At 49.5% G+C, this 12,753-nt stretch overlaps 2 long non-coding RNA genes across 2 annotated transcripts in view; one reads left to right on the top strand and one right to left on the bottom strand.

Annotated features, from left to right (window-relative positions):
* LOC121013019 (uncharacterized) overlaps nucleotides 1-3,357 on the bottom strand; it is a 4,446-nt gene extending 1,089 nt beyond the window's left edge. Inside the window, exons 1-2 of the long non-coding RNA XR_005782463.1 lie at nucleotides 2,377-3,357; nucleotides 2,061-2,237 (exon numbers count right to left, since the gene is read on the bottom strand). This is a non-coding gene — a long non-coding RNA (uncharacterized LOC121013019). The remainder of the gene's footprint in view (nucleotides 1-2,060; nucleotides 2,238-2,376) is intronic.
* LOC121013018 (uncharacterized) overlaps nucleotides 1-11,606 on the top strand; it is a 21,034-nt gene extending 9,428 nt beyond the window's left edge. The window contains exons 3-4 of the long non-coding RNA XR_005782461.1: nucleotides 6,257-6,334; nucleotides 11,529-11,606. This is a non-coding gene — a long non-coding RNA (uncharacterized LOC121013018). The remainder of the gene's footprint in view (nucleotides 1-6,256; nucleotides 6,335-11,528) is intronic.
* Nucleotides 11,607-12,753: the final 1,147 nt, after the last annotated feature.

The raw sequence follows: 12,753 nt of genomic DNA, 5'->3' as shown, positions 1-12,753 counted from the left end.
TTTTTTTTTTTTTAATTTTTTTTTTTTAATGTTTATTATTTTCGGGACAGAGAGAGACAGAGCATGAATGGGGGAGGGGCAGAGAGAGAGGGAGACACAGAATCGGAAACAGGCTCCAGGCTCCGAGCCATCAGCCCAGAGCCTGACGCGGGGCTCGAACTCACGGAGCGCGAGATCGTGACCTGAGCTGAAGTCGGACGCTTAACCGACTGCGCCACCCAGGCGCCCCCTGAGGTGTGTTTTTAAAAAAATCTTTTCCCCATTTGTCCAGTGATGTCAGACTTTTAGTCTGGTTATTTCATTATGCATTTATTCTATCATTAAATGTATTACTGCTTATACTCGAAAAGAGATCCCTTGGGAACAAAGAATCATAACTTTTGAATAATAATATTCGCTCTGCTAAGCATCCTAAAGCTACTGGTCTTTCTCGAGAAAAGTTTATCATCAGTTTATCATTGATGTTATCATTCTGGGATGGGTTGTGAGTGGAAAGGGAAAGTATCCCAATTTTTTAAAAAAATGTTTATTTATTGGGGCACCTAGGTGGCTCAGTTGGTTGGGTGTCCGACTTCAGCTCAGGTCATGATCTCGTGGTTCACGGGTTCAAGCCCCACGTCAGGCTCTGTGCTGACAGCTCAGAGCCTGGAGCCTGCTTTGTGGATTCTGTCTCCCTCTCTCTGCCCCTTCCCAGCTCATACTCGGTCTCTCGCTCTCTCAACAATAAATAAACCATTAAAAAAATTTTTTTAATGGTTTATTTAATTATTTTTGAGACAGAAAGTGGGAGAAGGACAGAGGAAGAGAGGGAATCCCAAGCAGGCTCCGTGCTGTCAGCACAGAGCCCAACATGGGCTCGAACTCACAACCGTGAGATCATGACCTGAACTGAAATTGAGTCAGATGCTTAACTGGCTGAGCCACCCAGGTGCCCCTCAATTTTAATGCAACTCAAAGTAAATCCCAGAGAAAGGCCAGTGCCTTTGCATGGGACCTCCCTCTGCAAAATAAACATACGGAGCATAGAAGCATTTCAAGAGTTCTGTGGGGACAGTGTCACTGGCTCGCAGGTAGCGGAGTGTCACACAAGGCCCGCACCCACCAGCCCTCTGAGCTTTAAAATCTGCAGGAGAGGGTCCCGTCATATCTCCTAGTTAACATCTGGGTCGCTTAAAGGAGAGCGGCAGGTAGGGAAGGTCGGTGCCCTGTGGTCTGGGACACCAGGCCCCACACTGGGTTCTCACCATCCCTTCACTGTCCCTCGGGGTCCAGCACAGGCACCCGGCAGTGAAGATCCTTGCTTTCTGTGCCTCCCCGCTCCCTTCTGTCCCCAATCCTGTCTCTGGTCATCACCTGGTTGAGGGAAGGGCAGGTTAACCGTAGCAGCGGTGGGGAGAGGGGCCAGTTGGTGGAGCTCAGACTCTTGGGTCAGCAAATCTGGCCTCAGGTGTGGGAACAGGAAGGACAAGGCAGGGAGCAGCTGGCAGTGGGCAAAAACCACGAAGTTCCAGCTAGTCCTGCTGGTGTGGAGATAGCAGGATTGTTGTGTGAGTCAGGTGACAGGGGTGAGTCAGGTGACAGGTACGAGGGCTTTCTCTGGGAGCAGGTTTCAGAGGAGAGCACAGGTAGGGAAGGCACAGCCTCATCAGCTGACCGCGGTGAGCGTGGAAGAATTATGTCATTTCTCCCGGCCTCAGTTTCATCATCCGCAAAAGGATGGCTATGTTCTTCTGCACCTGACTGGGCTTCCCGTTGAGGTGAGGTGGTTACAGCGATGGCGGGCCTGGGCTCCGGGCAGGCTGCTCCTGCAGCAGGGTGCAGGTTGGGTTCTCCAGCCGAGGCATCAGTGAGGCCTGGGCCTGGAAGGTCAGAACTGGGCCTCAGGGTCAGGAAGGTGTCTTGTTAAATAAATTTGGAGGGAAACACCGCATGGTATGGCCCCTTCTTGCAAAGTTCTAAAACCTCGATCCTATTAATGGCTTTCAGAGTCCTGCAGTTCAGAAGCCTTTTTAGCTTCACTGGTTCTTGTATTCACTTCCCCCCTTTCCCCGAGTACTTACTAACAACCCCAGGAACTATCCATGCCAGAGCCTTTTCGGTTTAAAAATTCTCCACCTTCCTGCTTCCTCTGGAGAGCGTCGGTCTTAGGGTTGGGTCTGGGACAGAGGCTATGGCAGCAGTCCGGCCGTGGGAAACACTGTAAGAGCATGGGGTGGGCCTGACACTATTTTCTTTCCCTTAAAAAAAAAAAAAAGACCTCTTAATTCTGAATAACTGCAGATTTATAGGAAAGTTGCAAAGATAGTATAGACAGTTCCCATATGCCCTTCACCCAGCTTCCCGTAATGTTAATGTCTTACACATACGCCACAGTACCTTTGTCAAAGCTAAGAGATGAACATCGCAAGGGTACACTTGACTGTCTATAGACTTCATTCCCATTGCACCAGTTCTTCTACTCCGTCTTCTTTCTGTTCCAGGACCCAATCTGTAACACCACATGACATCATGACATTTAGGTCATTTTCCTTCTTCGTTCCTTATCTCTCCCACCCCACATTTCAGTGTGTGTGTGTGTGTGTGTGTGTGTGTGTGTGTGTGTGTGTGTGTCCCTCCTGGTTCTCCCATCTCGTGGATGGGACAGGGAGACTAAAGTAGGTGAAGGGGACAGTGAAGTGAGTGCAGGAGTCCTCTGTATTGGGGACAAGTTCCCATGATGCCTTTTGTGAGGTGAGCAGTGACTGCAGGAAGAGAAGTCCACAATGTGGCCAGATGGAGAGGGACACGGGGAACCTGCTCACCCATGATGAGCAGGCAGAGGAAGCTGAAGCCGGGCAGGCTGAGAGAGCAGCTGTCTGCCTCTGGGGAGTAACAAGACAGAGAAACCCATGAAGCTTGAGGAGCCACTTCTTGAGGACAGTAGCCCCAACTATTCCCATCTCAGTCGTGGCTGCAGGTGGAGTGTGCCTGTGAGACAGCAGAACACTGGCCCTGTTACCTGAGAGCCAGATGGTTCACTCAGGCTCCACACTGTAATTCAAGGCAACTGGCCAGGTGAGGGAGAGCTCAGGCACCAAGGTGGTATGGTGGGGTTGTCACTCAGAGTATGTGCTCCAAGGTGACTGAAACAAGCTAACCACCCCATTCCATGCACAGATGAAGGATGAAAGCCAGGTGAACATAGAACAGGCTATGTAAGCTCCAGAGCTGTGTGGAGTAACAGGGAGAGACACTTCTGGAGTTCTGTGAAGCCCGCCCCATACAGAAGTAGAACAGACACTTCTGGATGCCTGCCCAACATGGATTTACACCCTTTCTCCTTGCTAACTCAACTCCAACTTACTTCATTCTCTGCTCCCTGGCTAAAAGTCTAAAAGGCAGGGGCACCTGGATGGCTCAGTTGGTTAAGCAACCAGCTCTTGATTTAGGTTCAGGTCACAGTCTCATGGTTTGTGACTTCAAGCCCTGCGTCGGGCTCTGTCCCAAGCAGTGTGGCACCTGCTTGGGATTCTCTCTCTCCCTCTCCCTGCCTCTCCCCTGCTCATGCTCTCTCTCTCTCTCAAAATAAATAAATAAAACTTTAGAAAGTCTAAAAGGCAAATGCTTCAGGGAGGCTGGTTTCTGAGAGCCATATTATGTTCCCATACTGTTTGCCAGGGATTGGTTTAAGCATGGGCATGTGGTACAATTCTGGCCAACAATGTAGATGTGAGGAGTAGTCCTCTAGAGATGGGTGTGGGTGTTCTGGAAAAGTTTTCCTCACTCTCAAAGAGACTCAAAGGTGAAACGGCTTTCTGTTCTGAATCTTGGCAATGGAGTGCCTTGGATGCAATATCTGGAACTTTGGCAGCCATCTTGTGACTGAGAACAGTGAGCCTACAAGAATGGACTGATGGGTGGGGCGCATGGCTGGCTCAGTCAGTATAGCATGTAACTCTTGATCTCAGGGTCTTGAGTTCCAGCCCCATGTTGCATATAGAGCTAACTTAAAAAAAAAAAAAAAAGAACAGATTGATAGGAAGAATCAACATCCTCTGTAACATCACTGAGTGGCCAAACCAACCCAGCTTGGTTGCAGCCACCTGCCTTTGGACTTTCCCTTGTGTGTAAGCCAGGTGAATTGGGTTTTTCTATTACTCTCTGGCACTGAATCACCCAGAGCCAGAAGATCTATGACCTGCTGGGGCCACTCCCAGCTCTCCCTCCTTGTCCTATGAATCCCCACCCTAGGTCTCTGTATTCGTTTCCTATTGCTGCTACAATAATTTCCCAAAAACATAGTGACTTAAAACAAAACAGATGTATTTTCTTACCTTTCTGGAGGTCAGAAGTTTTTTTTAAAGTTTATTTATTTATTTATTTATTAGAGAGAGAGAGAGAATCCCAAGCAGGCTCTGCACTGTCAGTGCAGAGCCCAATGCGGGACTTGAAACCCACAAACCACAAGATCATGACTTGAGCTGAAATCAAGAATTGGACACTTAACTGACAGAAGCCCCTGGGGCCCCTGGGGGTCAGAAGTTTAAAATCAAGGTGTTGCCATGTCGTATTCCTTCTGCAGGCTTCTGGAGAACACTGTTCTTTGCTCTTTTCAGCATTCCTTTACTCGTGACACCTTCCTCCCATCACTCAAGATCTCTGTTTCCCTTATCACATCTCCTGTTGCTCACTCTGACCTCCCGCCTCCCTCTTGTAAGGACCTTTGTGATTGAGTTGGGCCCACAGATAATCCAGGATAGTCTCCCCATCTCCAAATCCTTAATTTAAGCCCATCTACTGAGCTCCTTTGCCATGCAAGGTGACATCCTCTCAGGTTCTGCCAATTGGGGCATAGACATCTTTGGGAAGATGTTTTTCAGCCTAACACTCTCTCTCATCAAAGGTGATCCACACATCCCCTCGCAGCTCCACAGATGATGGTCATTCCTGTGGTGCCCCCTCCAGGGCATGACTTGCACAGACTGCCAGTCCAACCCTGTTCACCTGGTATTTCCCAATGCCAACTAGGGAGACTCTGCTTGAGTCTAGTATCTGCTCCTGGTGGGAGATGAGAGCCTGAGTCAGAAAGAGACAGGAATTGTGGATACAGAGTGAACTTCAGTTACTTCAAAGTGGAGAGAAATAGAGGCCTCGTGTGTTGTCAAGCTAAAAAAGATGTTGTCAGAGGCCTACCAGATGGCTTAAATGAGGTTCAGATTTTCCTTAGAAACTCACTGCTTTTGAGGACCCTCTTTGACGTCAGAGCCCCAGAAAGTCTGAGATCAGGGTGCCTGGGCATCTCTCAGGGAATATGAGCATCAGAGTTGGACTCTAACACCAATAGGCCACTGATCTGTTTCTCATCCATTCTGGACACTTGGCTAGGTTTGTGGTGGGAAAATTCAGAAGAACTGCACAGTCAGCTTTGGGGAGATTTCCAGCCATTTTCCTCCTTTTTGCCACATGCTGGGCTTCTGGCCGGGCCAAGGAGTACCATGCATAAATCCCGAATGTATTCTCCACATTGCGGCCTGGAACATGTCTTCTGCCTTCAGCCTTTGCAGCACGTCTGGAGCAAAGGTCACCTTGACTCTAAAATGACGGGTTGGGAACAGTCTCAAAGATTTACAGCTTCCAAATGCCACGGCTTGTGGTTGGGAAAGGGACACGGAAGAGAGATTTTTTGGAGACAGAAACAATGAGGCCAGAGCATTTGAGGGCTTCTTACCCTTAGCCCAACCTTGCAAAAGGATGTGGAGGAAGATGGGCAAAGTTAGCCTCGGGTGACCATCTCTCACAGCCTGACACAGGTGGCATTTTTCTGGTGTCTTGGGTGATTCCATGTCTCCAACCCCTACCCTATGTCTAGCCTCCTTTAAGGCAGCTCCATGGGTGGGAAGATGCACCAGCTTTGGTGTAGACCAGTCCCACTAAGAGAAGCAGATCAACAACCCAGGAGATAATGAACAAATTTTGTTTGGAGAATAAGCCACTTCTTGAGGGCAAAGCAACAACATCCTTTCGTTGGTCTAGATTCTAGTGCTCATACCTTTGCGTTGGTGAATCTCCAGAGAACTATGCACTTCCCCCCAAATGCTGTATTTACTAGATGAAAGAGGAAGAATAGAAGGGAGCATATGGGAACCTTTACCTAACAAAAGGTAAGGCCGGCGGATGATGCCATCAACAGCTGATGTGGATGGATCACCAGGGCTGGCACCTGCAGCCCTCAGTTGGCATGGTTCTGTCACACTGAAAGTCCTTCTTGCCTTCTCAGGTCTCATTTTTCCCAGCTGGATTATGAAATCTCTGCCTTTTCCACCCAAAGCAAGTTGTGGTACATCAATGGGTTAAGGTATGTGGCAAAACAGCCCTTTGGAAGAGAATGTTGACCTGGCAATCTTGTACTCAGGGGAGCAGGACCAGCACAGCGTGTCTTGCTGTCTAGTGCTGACTGTCTCCAAGCCCCACAGTCAGTGTGAATCTCCCTCAGAGACCACACATGTAACTGGGGTGGGGAGGCTTCTGGGAAGGCGTCAGGCTTCTAGACACAGTCATAAGTGAATGAAAAGTCCCACAATGTGGACACTCAGTGGACTGAGGAGGTGGCTCTCATGAATGGTTTTGGCTCTTGTCAGTGTCATGGTTGGAAATTCACCCTGGTTCATTCAGTTGTTTTGGGTTCTGTGCCAAGGGTGGCTGGGGAGATCCCTGAGGATTCCCTAGATGTACAGGGTCTGATTCATCCTGCCCCAGCCCAGGGTGATGACAGACATGGTCTGATTTCAGGCAGGGAACAACAAACCAGTGTTAATAAGAGAGAAACCTACTAGATGCTTCTGGAAGCATTTCAACTTTGTGCTCTTCCCTTATCTCCTTTCCCATACTCAATGGCAAAATAGCTAGAAAACCACAGGCTCCAAGGAGTCTCTGGAGAGGGGGTGGTGGTGGTGGTTAGAGCTTGTTTTCTAGAAAGCCAAGATAAAATGGGGAGCAGGCACACACATCCACATTGGGACATTTTGCTTCAGTGATGGCAGAAAGCTGGCTACTGTCTTGAGATCTGAAAAGGGGAGATAGGGTGTCAGGTATTAGGGTGGAGGGAGATCCTCAAGAGTGCAACCTCTGGGAGACCATTCTGTCTACACTGTCCACTGGCTAAGGACACTGGATACTTGATACACCCCTGAGAGGCAGACTTTGGGGAAGATGGCATAGAGGAATTCCCCCTCTAGGCAAGAAAATGCAAGAGCCTCCTTTAGTCGGGGTTCATAGTTGCAAGCAAAAGCAACTAACCCTGGCTGATTAAGTGGGGGAGATTAAGTGGGGAGAGAATTCATGAGTAAGACATTGAGCACCTGGTTTGGAAGCTGCACACCAGGGATAGCACCGCAACTCCTGTCGTAAGACCTGCATATGAAGAGACATTTGCTCTGCTGAAGGGCCCACAGCTAACACCCCAACACTGGGCACTGGGTGCTGGCTCGACACAGAGCCCCTGCGGCCTCTAGAAACTGGAGGCCCTGCTCCTATGACTGTCATCGCCCATTGCCAGAATACATTCTGAGCTCTTCCAGCTGCTCCTCGTAGGTGACAGAGCCCAGACTACTTACCTTGCCTACCTATCAGGGAGCTGGAGAAGCCAGTGTCTGTCCCTTTTGGTTTTTATAATGACGTGTGGGCTCTGCCTCACAAGGTGGGTGGGGGGCACAGGCACAGAAAAAGGTGCCGGTCCTTAGGGACCAAACACAGATGACAGTTGTTCCCTTTAAGTCATGAAGGGATAGGAAATGACTGCAGGGGCTTCTGATGCTGTCATACTTCTTCGCCTGGGAACCACTATAATCTGGCTTCTTTCACTCTGAGCTCACTGACACTGTTCTTGTTAAGGTCCTGTGATCTCCATCTTGCTAAAATCTGTGGTCATATCTCTGCCTCCATCTTGGTCAACCTCTTAGCAACATGTGCCACAGTTAGTCACTCCTTGAAACACTGTTTTCTCTTAGTTTCCATGACACCTCACCCCACTGGTTTCCCTCCACCCACCTCCTCCTCTGACGTCTTGGCTGGTTCTGTTTTCTCTGCCTGATCTCTGAGCATCGGTGTTCTCCAGACACGGTCCTGGCCCTTCTTTCCATCTTTGATATCTCCTCCATTAGCTCAGCCGTTCTTAGGACTTTAAACACCATCTACGTCCTGATGGCTCCTGCATTTGTGTCTCTAGCCCAGTTCTCTCCTTGGAACGCCAGACTTGTATACTCAATTGCAATAAAAAAAATCTTTTTAGTTGGAGATAATTTCAAACTTTCAGAAGAGTTGCAAAAATAAAAATAGCACACAAAACACCTGTATTCCCTTTACCCAGATTCAGTTTTCAAACTTAGTAAATGTAACATTGCTGTAGTACCTTGGTCTCATCTACCTACCATTCCTATTTCAGTTTTGTCATTTAGCCCAAAAATATTTCTTATGGCATTTTTTTCACCTTCAGTAAAGGATCTGGTCTGGGGCAGACTTGGCACTGGATTGTCATGTCCCTTTGGCCTCCTTTTATCTGGAACATTTCCACAGCCTTTGTCTTTTACGACATTGACGTTTTTGAAGAAAACAGTCCCCTTCCTATTTTTTTTTTTTTAAATAGAACATTCCTCACTTTGGGTTTGCCTGATGTCTTCTCAGGATTAGTGTCAGGTTATTTATACTCTGCTGGAATACTGCCTCGGTTAGGCTGTGTTTTTCTCAGAGTATCACATCTGGGAGCACACGGTACCCCTTGCTGGTGATGTTAATTTTGACCATCTTGTCAAGGTGCTGTCTGATTGCTCCACTGTGCAATTACTGTTTGTTTTGTTTTCTTTCCCTTGTAACTAACCCAGGGTCTATGGGGAGACATTTTAAAACCATGCAAATATCCTGTTCTCCATCAAAATTTGCCTCTAGATTTAATATCCATTGATGATTCTTGCCTGATTCATCCTGTGCTGGGATGATTGGAAAATTATGCTTTTAGTTTGTATTTATGATTTTTAAAAATTTTTTCTTTAAGTTTATTTATTTATTTTGAGACAGAGACAGCATGAGTGGGGGAGGGGTAGAAAGAGAGGGAGAGAGAGAGAATCCCAAGCAGGCTCCACACTGCCAGTGCAGAGCCCGACGCAGGGCTTGAACCCCTGAAACCGTGAGATCACGACCTGAGCCGAAACCAAGAGTCGGACGCTTAACCAACTGAGCCACCCAGGTGTCCCTATATTTATAATTTTTTTTTAAAGTTTATTTATTTTGAGAGAGAGAGAGAGAGAGAGCGAGAGCGAGCGCACAAGCAGGGGAGGGGCAGAGAGAGAGGGAGAGAGAGGATTGCACGCAGACTCCATGCTGCAAGTGCAGGGCCTGACACGGGGCTCAGACCCACAAACTGAGATCATGACCTGAGCTGAAATAAAGAGTTGGATGCTTAACCGACTGAGCCGTCCAGGAGCCCCAAGAAAATGATGCTTTTCTAATTCCAGGCACCACCTACATGTTGTCCCGTCAACCCCTGACATTCTGCTATGAATAAGAGCCGTCTTTCTCCCCCATCCATCCCTCCCTTCCTTCCCTCCCTCTTTCCTTATCAACTTATTACTGGTATGGACACACGAGTTTTTCAATGGTTTGTAATTCATTGATGCACTCACTTAGCTGTCACACAGTCCAAACTCAACATGTCCACAATGGAACTCTCAGTTTCCCACTACAAACAAATGAACCCCCCACCCCAACTTCATCTTAGTCTTCCTGTCCTAGGAAATGTCACCATCAGCCCCCCAGCTACTCAAGCCAGAAACTGAGATGTCATCCTCAATTCTTGCCTTTCTCTCAGCCTCTACACCTAATTCATATGCAAGTTCTGTTGGGTCGACCTTCAAAATACATCTTGAGCCACCACTGCCCCCCGCCGCCCCCCCCCCCCCCATCTCTCTTTCTACCCCATGGCTCACATCCCTGCCACCCTCATCTCTCCCCTGAACTGCTACAATATCTCTCCCTACTCCACCACTGCCCTGATGCCCCCTCCCGTTCCTTTGCACACACTAGCCCGTGTGATGTTTAAAAAAAATTATAATCAGATCATGTGTCTCCCCTGCTTCAAACCCTGTGACGGCTTCTCGTTGCATCTAGAATAAACTGCGCCCTTTGGCACAGCCTCCGGATCTCTGCAGCCTCTTTGACCACATCTCCACTGCTCTCCTCCGGGCCTGCTGGTGCTGTAGGGGGCTCACACACACTTAACACCCCAGGTACACGGCTGACTTGCCCTTGTCTACCTCGCCACATGACTTTCCCAGAGCGGTGGCTCAACAGGAGCCCAGGTTCTGGGGGTGGTTTTCCACTGGATTTTCTCCCTATTGAGCAAGGGGTCGTCCTCCCAGCGCTTGGATTCAAAAGTGGTTGTGGAGATGACTCACGTGGGGCTTCATGTGCGAGAAAGCCATGGTTTGTGGTTTGGTTTCATTTGCCAGGCAAGGCAGGAGATTATGAGAAATGGGAGAGAGTTTTCACCAAAGTCAGTGACGGACAGAGGGCAGAGGGCCCTCTCTGAACCTGATCTTATCTCAGAGCGGGGACTGCACAAGCAGCCACGGTTCAGGCGGCCCCCCTTGGCTCTTCCCAGGTGCGGCAAGGGTCTGGGGACCAGCGACCGTGGTGGCACCTTCATACCTTCTCTGGTCCCTGCAGACTTGGGGTTTTTATAGCTATAGACCTTGGTTGATGTGTTGGACTTTGACTTTTGGTTCTGTCCCTGGATGGGACATTTCTGGAGATGCTGGGTCACTCTCTCTTAATCTCACTTGTTTAGCAAACAAAACCAAAGGGAGACTCTCTCCTCTGGGTTCAAATGGGACTTCTGTTCAACTCTCACTCTGCCCTGTGCTACCCATCGCCGTTCATCTCCCAGTCTCCGGCCTCCCTGCCTGTTCCTAATGTCCCCAGGAACTTTGGCCTTCCCCTCAGCTCCATAAGCCACACTGCCCGAGCTCTGTCCCCCTGTCCTCTCAGGCCAAGACCTGGGCACTGGCTGTGCGCATGCTGGCAGTCCCGCCTAGTCACTTCTTGAAGCACCTTGTTAGGACTGGTCCTTCCCAGTAAGCTTAAACTCCTCAGAGGACTAGGCTTTGCTCCTGCAGAACAGGCCAGGGCTACGCAAACAACCTGACTCCCAGAGGGGCTCCCGGGTTGCCCTACAGGCTTCTGCATCTGGTGCATTTCTGCTTTGAAGCTTTGGAGTATTATTCACAGCTGACAGGCCCGGCTTCTGAAAGCTGAGGGCTGTCCTTGGGGGAAGAGCCTTTGGGCATTTCTGAGGCTGTCACCTCACCTCTGTCACTTACCAACCGTGTGGCCTAGCCCTTTCTGTACAGTTGGGATGGTTTGAGTCCTCTGGCACTGGAGCCAGGAGCATAAGTGAGGCCAACACACCATGAGTTCTTAATAATTGGGGGTTACTACTGCTGTTGCTACTGCCTACTCATTCCGTTTGTAATGATTTGTTTACTTTGTGTCTTCCCCAGGAGCTCCTTGCTCTGTTTCTGTCCCATCCTCCTCTCTGATTCCAGAGCCTGATTGTCAATACATATAGTTTGATGAAAGAAAGAAAGAAAGAAAGAAAGAAAGCAAGAAAGAAAGAAAAAGGAGGGAGGGAGGGAGAGAAGGAAAGAAGGAAGGAAAAGAAAGAAAGAGAGAAAGGAGGGAGGGAAGAAAGGAAGAGAGGAAGGAAGGAAGAGAAAGAAGGAAAGAAAAGAAAGAAAGAAAGAAAGAAAGAAAGAAAGAAAGAAAGAGAGAAAGAAAAAACTGGTCATGACAAATAAGATGCTGTGAAAACTTCAGGCACAGAGGGACGACGCTTCATCTGGGGAAGGAAATGGACGGGCCATTAGCAGCTCGTCTGGGACAGGTGGGGTGGGCAGAGGCCCAGGTCTGAGCATCTGGTGCAGTGGGAGAGCCTGGCTGCTGCGGGAAGGTCTCCAGGTGCTTCTCAAACCAGTGGCAGCACCTCAGCAGGGGCCTCCTCACTTCTGACCTCTGTGTGAAGTTTCAGCCACCACTGTGGTATGGATCTCCTCAGAGGAGGAGAACTGGCTGAACCATCTTCCTGGAGCCTCAGACCCTCTCAGGGGCCTGGGTCTGAGCAGTGGGTGATGGCTGAGCAACCAGTCCCCAGAGAAAATGCCATCTCTTTCCGGTCAGCGTGAACCCTCACATTTACATCGTTGCCAAGCTGGAAATCACAGTAAACTCCCCTCAGTAGCCCCGACAGCCCCTGAAGAGAGAGGAGAAAAAAGCTCAGCCCAGTCCAGGAAACAAAGTTCCTTCTGTTGCAAGACATGGGCTTCTGTTCAAGTCCCGGGGGTCCCTGTGGCTGCAGTGGACTGAGCTGGGCCCGGCAAGTGGGGTTTACCACGTGGTCAGGGGCGGCCCCCCAAGGCCTGGCCTTGTTTCCCACCATGGGAGAGGGGCAGCTCCCAGCCTGGCCAGGGCATCCGTCGAGGGGCTGATCCTGCCAGCCCGGTGGGATCCCAGGGGTCTGAATGCCTCCCCTGTCCCAGGGGGTCAGTGCTTCCCACCCCCTGCCCTGGGAGCCCTGGTCAAGGGCACATCACGTCCCTTGCCAAACTGAAGCCCAGTGTGTGCCCAGACTCTGCCTCCTTCAGAACAGTCTTCCTTTTCACTGCCCTGCTCAGGAAATCGAAAAGGTTAAAATTTCCATCTTCTGTCTTAATTCCTGCTGTGACTCAG

This window comes from Herpailurus yagouaroundi, unplaced genomic scaffold (assembly GCF_014898765.1).
Source record: "Herpailurus yagouaroundi ecotype Mexico unplaced genomic scaffold, PumYag 197, whole genome shotgun sequence".
Lineage (NCBI taxonomy): Eukaryota > Metazoa > Chordata > Mammalia > Carnivora > Felidae > Herpailurus > Herpailurus yagouaroundi.
The sequence above is the reverse complement of the archived record's forward strand: the minus strand, read 5'-3'. Positions and strand labels throughout refer to the sequence as shown.